The sequence below is a fragment of the Rhinopithecus bieti genome, unplaced genomic scaffold, assembly GCF_001698545.2.
Source record: "Rhinopithecus bieti isolate Rb0 unplaced genomic scaffold, ASM169854v2 scaffold_3043, whole genome shotgun sequence".
Lineage (NCBI taxonomy): Eukaryota > Metazoa > Chordata > Mammalia > Primates > Cercopithecidae > Rhinopithecus > Rhinopithecus bieti.
The window spans coordinates 6073160-6083633 of NW_016804580.1; positions in this window are offsets into that span (position 1 = coordinate 6073160).

Here is a 10474-nt window from a genome sequence, read left to right on the forward strand (position 1 = left end):
AAAATTTGAGCCAAAAAAAAAAAAAAAGGCCTGTTCCTTTTTTTTTTTTTTTTTTTTTTTGAGACAGTCTCACTGTCATACCGGCTAGAGTGCAATGGCACAATCTCAGCTCACTGTGACCTCCACTTTCCGGGTTTAAGCAATTTGCCTGCCTCAGCCTCCCAAGTGACTGGGATTACAGGCACCCACCACGCCTGGGTAATTTTTGTATTTTTAGTAGAGATGGGGTTTCACCATGTTGGCCAGGCTGGTCTTGAACTCCTGACCTCAGGTGATCCACCCGCCTTGGCCTCCCAAAGTGGTGGGATTACAGGTGTGACCTACTGTGCCTGGCCTTTCACTTTTTATAAAATATGATACATCTGTAATTTTAATATTTTCTTTTCCTACATGATTGAGTGTTCAAAGTTATGGCCTGCTTTTGTCACTTAAATAAAAAGTGACAGGAAAGATCTTAGAAATCAAATTTTGTGTTAACCATTTTCTGGGCCAGATGGGCAGTTTCCCACTGGCATGGTTGTCACAGCAGGAGCTCTGTAAATGTTGTTCCCTTGTCTTTTAGGGGAAGAGGGTCTCAGGGGACTGGAGTAGCGGCAGCATAAAGGGCAGGGTTGGGAAGGACCAGCACTAGTCACAAGGGATCAAGTGGGCACAGGAAATGAGGCTGGAAGAGGGCTGTGGGTTTGCAAGAAAGATGATTGGTGCTGTGCTGGAGCGTGGTTTCTGTAGTTCTGTGGCCACAGAAGATTGTAAATGCACATTAAGCCAGCAAGCAGCGTGTGGATAGGGCAGTGAGGCGCCCTCTCTACAAAACAAAGTTAGCCAGGCATGGGATATACACCTGTAGTCCGAGCTCTTCAGGAGGCCTGGGTGGAAGGATCATGTAAGTCCAGGAAGTCACGGTGGCAGTGATCATACCACCACACTCCAGCCAGGGTGACAGAGACCTCATCTCTTAAGGGTGGGGGGGCAGCTAGCAACTGCTCAGGCATGATTACTCACACCTGTTATCACAGCACTTTGGGAGGCCGAGGTGGGTGGATCACCTGAGGTTGGGAGTTCGAGGCCAATATCAAAACACCCCGTCCCGACTAAAAATACAAAATCAGGCATGGTGGCACGTGCCTGTACTCCCAGCTACTTGGGAGGCTGAGGCAGGAGAATCACTTGAACCCGGGAAGTGGAGGCTGTGGTGAGCTGAGATTGTGCCATTAGCTCTCCAGCCTAGGCAACAACAGCAAAACTTCGTCTCGAATACAAAAAGGTAAGGGATTGGCTAGCAGCAAGGTGCAGAGTGGGTAAATTCAGGGGAAAGGCAGATGGGAGAAGGGGGAGAAGGTGGATACTAGGAGACAAGTGCGTTATTTCTACATCGGGGTCCAAATATTCTAGATGAGCTCACTGCCTCTTCTCTGGCCTGCTTTTTGTTGGAAGCTCCCAAATTCCATGAGGTTGAATTTTCAGGTTTTGTTCACAACTCTTGGTACATCTGGTTTACTTCAGGTACAACCAGAGCTAGGCCTTTGGTTGGCGAGAACTCCAACACCTCACCCTCCAGGTGACCCATCAGTGTGGCCACCACCCTTGTCTACTTTCAGATGGGAGAGACACGTCCTTCGAGTGTGGGCAGTTGGCAGAGGGTGTTCCCAAGGGTGCTGACCCAGGCGTCATGTCAAGCCCTTCACCTGCCTTACTGCACACCTCCACTTCACACAACCCTGTGAGGGCTGTTTTGTTTCCCCCATTTCGCAAATTAGGAAGTTGAGGCTTAGGAGGGTAGAGAGTCACATAGCTGCCAAAATGTGAATTGGTGCAATTAAGAACAAGAATGATCTGAGGCAGGTAAAGTGGCAGCGCCCCATGATGCTCTTAGAGCCCCTCCCGACTCCAAGTTCACTAAGGACTGGTGGAGGCTGGGACATCTCTTCAAGACTGAGGCCTCTCAGGGTGTGGGCTCGGCTCATCCAGCCAGTGCTGGCTCCCAGCACAATTCCACCCCTTGCTGTTCACCCCAGCAAAACCCAGCCATGCTGTTCTCGAACATGCCATGTCCCCGACAACCCTATGCCTTTCTCAGGCACCACTGGTAACTAGAATCATAAAGGCCTGGACATGGCTATGGCTGGAGTTTGAGCTGTCCCTAGCTCTGCATTCATTTGTAGTCTTTCCAAGGGGTGTGGGGGTGTGAGAGCCTTAGCCTGGCTGCAGACTGGAAAGGAACTAGGGAAGAAACCAGAGACCCCTCAGTGGACCTGTGAATTGAACTAGTTTGGAGAATTCAGGTGAGATGATGTGAGAGGATTGGAGAAGATAGACAAGTTGGAATCCCCTCCCCACCCCCACCCCCCAAAAAAGCTGGGGATGTTTCAACCCCCTGGAGGCTTTCAGGGCAAAGGAATTCACCTTTTCTAAGGCCCTAGCTCCAGAAAAGCTGCTTTCTCAAATCCCTGGGAGGGACTCGTACCCTCCAGCTTACTGGAGAGGAGACCACGCAGTCCATTTGCCATACCTCTGCTCTGGCTCTTTTGGACATCAAGGAAGCACCGTAGCTCCCTGGATAGAGTGGAGGATTCTGCCAGGGTTTAGAGCAAAGGGCGCTGAGAACCATAAAGTTGACCCTCACCAGACTCCTAACAGAGGGGGGCAGTTGAAGTCAATGGGATGGAGAAGGGCGAGGACAAGGAAGAAGACTGCTGACTTTGGGGACACCAAGACTACCAAAGCAAAAGATCAAACATCTGGAGAGGAATCTGAGAAGCCAGGGGAACTCTTGGTTTGATTTATATCCATTTCACTCCAGAATGTGAAGCTGCAAAAAGCTGGAAGATGTCACACACCACCTTCAGGATTAAAGGGGTAAGGTCAAGCCTGAAATCACCTTTTGGACGTGGTACTCAGGTATTTGGTGACATGAACAGGAGCAGCTTTGGCGGTGGGAAGAGGGGCTAGTAGGTAGGAGACAGTGTCTAAGGCTCCCAACGCGTGCCCTTAAATACTTGATTGTACACTGAGGTTGTATCAAGCCAGTGTCAGTTCAGCTTGCTTTAACAAAGTGCCATCATCTGGCTGGGTGTGGAGGCTCAAGTCTGTAATCCCAGGACTTTGGAAGGCCAAGGCAGGAGGCTCACTTGAGGTCAGGAGTTTGAGGCTGCAGCTCTGATCACTCCACTGCACTCCAGCCTGGATAAGACCAGGACCCTGTCTCGATGAAATAATTTAATAAATGCTGTAGTCTGGGTGACTTACATACAACAAATGTATTTCTCCAAGTCATTGAGGCTCTGTTCCAGAGGCAGAAGGCCAACTCACATGGAAGGGGGCAACTCTGCTCTCTGGCCTCACATTCATGGGGGCTCAACCCTCTTGACCTAATCACTTCCAAAGGCCCCACCTCCTGATCCCATCTCCTTCAAGGTTTGGATTTTGACACATGACCTTGGTGAGGGGAGACAGACATTCAGTCCACTGCAACCAGTGAAAAAGAAGTTACCTCATGGTTTGCAGCAAACTCAACAGCATCTTCATTTTGCTAGCACCTTCCAAAGTTTAAAATTAAAGCATGACATTTCACTTTGTGCTGATCAGGTTTGTTTTCCTTCAAACTCTGATGGTTGCATCTGGGGGTTTCTCACTTGGCCCCCGTAACAAGCAGATGGATGAATTAGGGGATTCCATCTTGGTAGCGCCGCCACCTTGCTGGTTCCCCGGGGCTCTTCCAGAGCAGGCAAGGTCAGGTGCTCTCTGCAGCTAAGTTGCACCGCATACATTGGAATTGTTGAACAAAACAGGGTCCCATTTGCTTTGCAAGCTCTTGGCCTCATGCAGTGGTTCTTCCTGGCTGGCCAGTAGAATCACCTGGACATCAGCACCTTCATGCAGGGATTCTCTACCCAGGACCCATTATTTCCCCGCCCCGCGAAACAGGGTCTCACTCTGTCACCCAGGCTAGATGGCAGTGGTGCGATCATAGCTCTGTGCAACCTCAAACTCCTGGGCTCCAGTGATCCTCCCACCCCAGTCTCCTAAGTAGCTGGGGCTACAAGCATGTGCCACCGCATTTGGCTTTTTTTTTTTTTGTAGAGACAGGGTCTCATGTTGCCCAGGCTGCTCTCAACCAATCCTGCCTTGGCCTCCCAAAGCGCTGATCATAGGTGTGAGCCACTGCACCGGGCCCACATCCAATTTTTAAATTCCAGTTTTTAACAGAACAGGACTGACATAATTGTATCCAAACAGCAAATTTCCAATAGTGATTTTTTAAGCCAAGCCTCTGAAGTTCTGGAAAACAGCTGAGGTCAAATATGTCAAGACATCTACTGTTTAACTGCAGTGATATCTAACTTTGTGAAACCAAGATTGGAACCAAAATGACAGTATAAGCAATGAGACATTTTATCTTACATTTTACAAGATATTTGTTTTTGAGTAATAACAAAAGCAAACATGACCAACATGGCTCATTTTCCTTTATGACTTAGGCCACAGTAAATCATACAGCGACCCTACTGTTGCCCCCCAAATCTGTCGATTTCATTTTGTAAACGGAATACTGTATGACCCACAGATGACCCATGGATACTCTCGGTTTGGGACCGTTCCTGACAAGGCTGTGAGGGGAAGAGGCCCCCACTGTAAGCAACCCTGGCCTGGCTCCTGTTCCACGTCTCAGACTTGGGAGTGAGGTTACAAAGAGAGTCCCCAGACCCGAGAGAAACACCATGTTTCAGCCCAATATTTGGAAGTCGGATTTGTTTTAGAAAATACCAACATGTTTTCACCAAATGACTAACCTTGTCCAGTTGCAGTCACGCAGGCCCCCACACCAAAGTCTCACCTCTCCTCAGCCTGCAGAGCCAACTCCTGGTCTTAAAGGCCTGAGCCCAGGTGCTGGTCCGTGGCTAGGGGCGACAGACCTGCAGCGCAGGTGCCGGTGCACGTAGTTGTAGGAGATCCTGCCAGGCTGGGCCCCGACTCAGGTGTCTCCGGGGCTCAGCCATTCTCTGAGGCAGGTGGGTCTTCACGAGGGCTGGGGCAGGACCAGGACTCACCTCTACCCTGGGGCTTTCTCAACCAAAGCAAGACAGTGGAAATCTCTGAGCTGTCCTTCTTCTCTGGGGAGTTCGGTGCCCCTCTGAAAATCTGCAGGCATTTGGGATTGGCCACTTGTTAGCAATGCCCCATAAGACAGGAAGGCCACATCCTGTAGCGCCTAGGCTGGGTGTCCTGGGCCCCAGGGAAGACATGGCCTCCCTGTATGCACAGAACATGATTTAAACCGTGCCATTTAAACTGTAGGAACAAGCCTACCTGCCAAAATGAACAACAACAAATACCCTAGAAAATGAAGCTGGGATGAAATACTTGATAGAGCTTTAGTTCTCTACTTGGAGAGGAGTTTGGGGGAGTGTGACTGGCATATATCAAGAAGCAGCCCTGCAGCAGGAGGCATTTTTTAAAGTGTCTGAAGACATTGACAGTGGAAAGCTTATTAAGGTCTTATTCTAAAACTGCGAAGGGAATTTGAGAACACTCCAGTGGAAGACTAAACCCACAGTCTGCAACTCAGGGTGTTTGCCAAGCACGTGCGGACCAATTGAAGACAAACTCCCAGGCAGCTCCCAAAGCAAATTCTGCAGATGAATCGGATAATTTGGTGAAAATCTAAGTAAGCTGGTCCACTGATGAAAAAAACCTCCTTCCCACCCCAACTTTTCCTAATAAGGCATTCTAAGGCCGTGCACGGGGAGCTCTTGCACACCTGGGGAAGAACGTGGCTTGGCTGCACATCCCAAACATTCCCGACCCCTGTGGGGGGCGGGGCAGAACCCCATTAGGGATAAATAAGACGACAGGTGAGTATGCTTTGAAAAGTGGCGCAATAAACGGTTTGAGGAAATGGTAACGCTGAGATTCCTGCCCCAGTGGGGAGAGAAAATTTAAACCACTAAAGGGTAAGAGACTCGGGTGTCCAGGAAGATGAGGGCAGAGCCCCCGCGCCTGGTGTCATGCCTGGGAGTACCCTGCTGCTCTGCGCTCTGTGGGTCTGAGCGGGGTGGGGGCTGCAGATGGCCTCCCTCCCTCCACTCCTCCCCCATCCCCTGCCGTGGCCCCCCGCAGCCCTCAGAACCACAGCCCTCTCCGTGGCCTTGGTCCCTGCTCCTTCCCCATGGTCTTCACCTACGACTCAGACGTGGGTCTTCTGATCCAAACTCTGCCCTTTCCTTAAACTACACCTGAGGAAGAGGAGACCAGGCTGAGGTCAGCCCTAGGGAATAGCGGCAAGGGGAGGAGCACAAGATGGGGCAGAGCCGAGAGGGGCCCTGAGCGTGAACGGCTTTCCGAGAGCGGCTTGCTGCCCCTCAGGTATTAGCACCTGCATTCTGTGGACAGGAAATGAGCCCCAGAGGGGCTAATATCACTTGCCCAGGCCCTGGCTCATCAGCAGTAGACCCGGGACTTTGAGCCCTTTCTGCGTGAGGCCCAGTCTAAGGTTCTCCTGCACAGCACACGGGCCCTCCTGGGGCCGTGTCAGGAGAAACGTCACCGAACAGGCTGTGAGCCTTTTTGGGTGAGAGGCCCTTGGGGCACCCAGTGAAAGATGTGGACCCTCTCCCCAGAAAAGTACACATCCAAGATGGAATGATTTTGCAGTCCTGTTGCAGGGTCCCCGGGAGTGCACGGAGTGACCCAGGCCCCTAGGCCCCTAGGCCCCGGGCTGGGATTCCCGCCCCCACAGGCAGGAGATGGAAGGAGCTTGGCCCCGCCCCATCAGCCCTGCTGTGGCCATCGCCACGCAGAAGACGATGGTGACAGGAAGCCAGGCTGTCAGAAATAACATTGTTTCTGCCAAGCCAGGCACTGCGTTAGAAAGACTTCACACAGATTATCTCACTTTATCATCCTAACAACCTAAGCGGCAGCTGCCATTATTCTCTATTTTCCCAGAGGAGGAACTGAAGGCATAGTAGTGAAACACCACACCTGATGTCACCCAGCTCCATGGACAGTGGGAGAGCCAGCCTTCTCCACCTCCAGCCAGGTCTCACCCCCCGCAACATAAGCAAATGGACATGGCCATGGGGGCGAGAGATGGGGGGCTGCTGAGGAGCTGGAGCCGTGGGGTCCCCAGAAGTGGAGGCCTGGAGGCAGCGCTGGGGCCCACTGCACCTCAGGGCTGCTCGGTGGCCGCTCTCAGGGCAGCCCTGGGCTGTTCTCCATACCAGCTTCACCTTCAGGAGACTAAGTTATGCCCTGCTGAGGATGTTCCCAAGGTCGCACTGCAGGCCCCAGAGGCGATCCTCCTGGAGAGGCTCCAGGCCCACGGAGGACTTGGTGGCCAGCAAGGAGCCCAGGACCCTGGGCCTGGGCTGGACTGCGGTTTGCCCTCCCACCTGGGACATTCCAGGTTCACGTTTTCTCAGGTTTCATTTAACAAGGAAAAAATAGCATACACAACATTCATGTCCCACAGACAACTTCTTTTCTTCCCTCAAAAAGGGAAAACCAGCCTGGACCACAGAGCCAGACCCATCTCTACATAAAAACAGAAAAAATTAGGAAGGTGGTGGTGGTACATGGCTGTGGTCCCAGCTACTTGGGAGGCTGAGGCAGGAGGATTGCTTGAGCCTGTTAGTTTGAGGCTGCAGTGAGACATGATTGCGCCACTGCTCTCCAGCCTGGGCAACCAAGCGAGGCTGTCTCTTGAAAAAAAAAAAAAAAAAAAAAAGGTGTAAACTTAAGAGGAAAGGGGGAGGGTGGTTGGGTTGGTTCTCATGAACAAGACGGCAAGAACAAAAAAGCAAGCGCAGGCCACCTGTGGGGGCTGGGTGTGGCATGGGGAGGCCTCCTCAGTGGGCAGGGTAGGGTGGCTCAGGAGGACATGGGTCTGGAAGTGGGAGGGGAGAAGGGGCACGGTGGGGCTGTCGCGTGGCTGGTTCATGTGCCACGTCCCCACACGCATTCAGTGCATTCCCTCTAGAGGATCCTCGCTCTCCTGCTGTGACCCGGGGTGGCAGCTGTCATCTGTGTACAGGGCTGTGCTCTGAGAGCTGGGAGCCCACGAGTCCTTCTGCCCAGCCTCCGGCCCTGGCCTCCCCCGCAAAACCCCCCCACCTCATCCTACTTCAGTTGACTCCTTGGCCCCCAGACTCCCCCGAGGGGAGACCATGGGCAGCGCGCCTTTCCTGGCAGGCAGAGACAGGCAGCAGAAAACCACACTAGCACCTCACTCTCTCAAGGTAGCTGGAGAAGATGAGGACAGGGCGAGTTGAGGGGTTCCAGCAACTCAATTTCCTAAAGCACCTCTGGACCCCCATGGGCCTCTCCCGCAGAAAGCCCAGGAAACTCATAATTGGGCTTTGGGGTATGTGTGAGAGGAACCCAATTCAGGCTGCTCTAAGTGTAAAGGGCGATTTAATGGCAGAATACTCAGAGTGTACTGGGTTGCATAACAGGCTTGAGGCTGGGCTCAGAGAGCAAAGGGGCCCCTGGGGCTGGCATATGGCCAGGACGATCCTCCCCTCTCCCTGTTCCTCTCCAGGAACCGGCTTCCTTCTCAGATGTGTCACTCACATGGAGCCACTGCGACTGCACAGCAGTCACCTCATGGCCCCCAGCTGGAGGACAGAGTTCTGGGGAAGACTCAAAGATTCTCGTGACTAGCCTGGCTTTGACTTGTTACAGGAAGAGAACAGTGAGTACTGCTGGGGCCAGATGATTGTGCCTGTCCCCCGTCCCCACCTGGCCAGACAGGTACCACTTCCCTATCCCTGCTGGCTGAGGCTGATGGAAGCTGCTGCTCCCTGACTCAGGCAGTTCTGTGCAAACCAGACTACGGAGACTGTGGCTGGTACAGACTGAGCATCCCTAACCCCAAATCCAAGATCTGAAATGCTCTCAAGATCCAAATTTTTGGAGTGCTGATGTGACGCCACCAGTGGAAAATTCCACACCTGATGCCTCTGCTTTCTGGTGGTTCAGCAAATAAACTTTGTTTCTTGCATAAAATTATTAAAAATATTGCATAAAATTACCTTCAGGTTGTGTGCATAAAGTGTATGTCAAACATAATGGACGTCTATAATCCCAACACTTTGGGAGGCCGAGGTGGGAGATCACTTGAGATCAGGAGTTCAAGACAAGCCTGGGTAACATGACAAAACCCCGTCTCTACTAAAAATACAAAAATTAGCCAGGTGTGGTGGCGCATGCCTGTAATTCCAGGTACTCAGGAGGCCGAGGAAGAAGAATCACTTGAACCTGGGAGGCGGAGGTTGCGGTGTACCGAGATTGCACCACTGCACTCCAGCCTGGGCGACAGAGCAAGACTGTCTCCAAAAACAAACAAACAACAAAGAACGTGGTGTTTAGATTCAGGTCCCATCCCTGAGCCAACTTATTATGTATATGTAAATATTCCAAAAAAAAAATGCAAAATCCGAATCTTGTCTAAAAAATTTTGGAAGAGGGATACTCAACCTGCAATGTGCTGTTTTCGCTTTTCCGCTGCTCTTTTTGGGATGAGGGAGTTGGGTCTGAGGTGTAAGTTCCCTACAACATCTGCTTGGAAGCAGGTGTAGGCCCAAGACCTAAGGCAGCCTCTGTCACCTCCTATCATGGAAAGGGCTGGGGACTTACCTGGTTCCATGTCCTCTGTATGGAAAGAAGCTTGCACTGCAGAGTGGGGACCTCTGTCACCCAAACTATCCTCCAGGAAACTGTACCCTCACTTTACTCCTTAGAGAAAATGACATCTCTAAGATATTCTATCAAATCACGTCCCTTAACTGTGTTCTGGTTATCTTCACGATTTTCACGTTTAGACAAGCTGCATTCATCACACTATTTCCACACCCTGAGCAAATGATAGAAGATTTAAAAGGAGCGCTCAGCTGACAGTGACAGTTCAAATACAGCAAGAAAGACTTCGACAGAAAGTAATAGTATAAAATAGTCAAAATAGTGATTTTTAACTTAGGTACGAAAAAATGGTCCCAATTTCATCATTTCCTGAAAATGGTCCTGCCTGTTGTCTGGAAATTCTATCAGGTGGGAACACATTTCTGTCAAGCAGCTCAAACTTCGAATGTATTACCTTATGTCTTTCTTCACCTGGACAGTTTTTTCCCTAGATATATTTAACTAATTAAGATAATCTCACATTGTTCTTAGCCAACCAGCTAGATACCAACCTGGTTTTCTTTCTCCCCAAGAACCGATCTTGCTACTCAACCCCCACTAGAGACATGAACTGCTGTGTTCTTTGGTCGTGTTTTAGAGAAACACTGTTTGAATTCTTACACATTAGTTTGTTCACATGTTCCTTCAAAACCATGTATTTTTGCCTGATCATTAGAAAGCACTATTTATTCCCTAAGAAAGTAAACTTTGAAGTGATGAGAAATAAAATAATCTGCAAAATACCCACATCCTTTTTCCCCAGCACAGTATTTGTTTAAACAGTATAGCACAACAC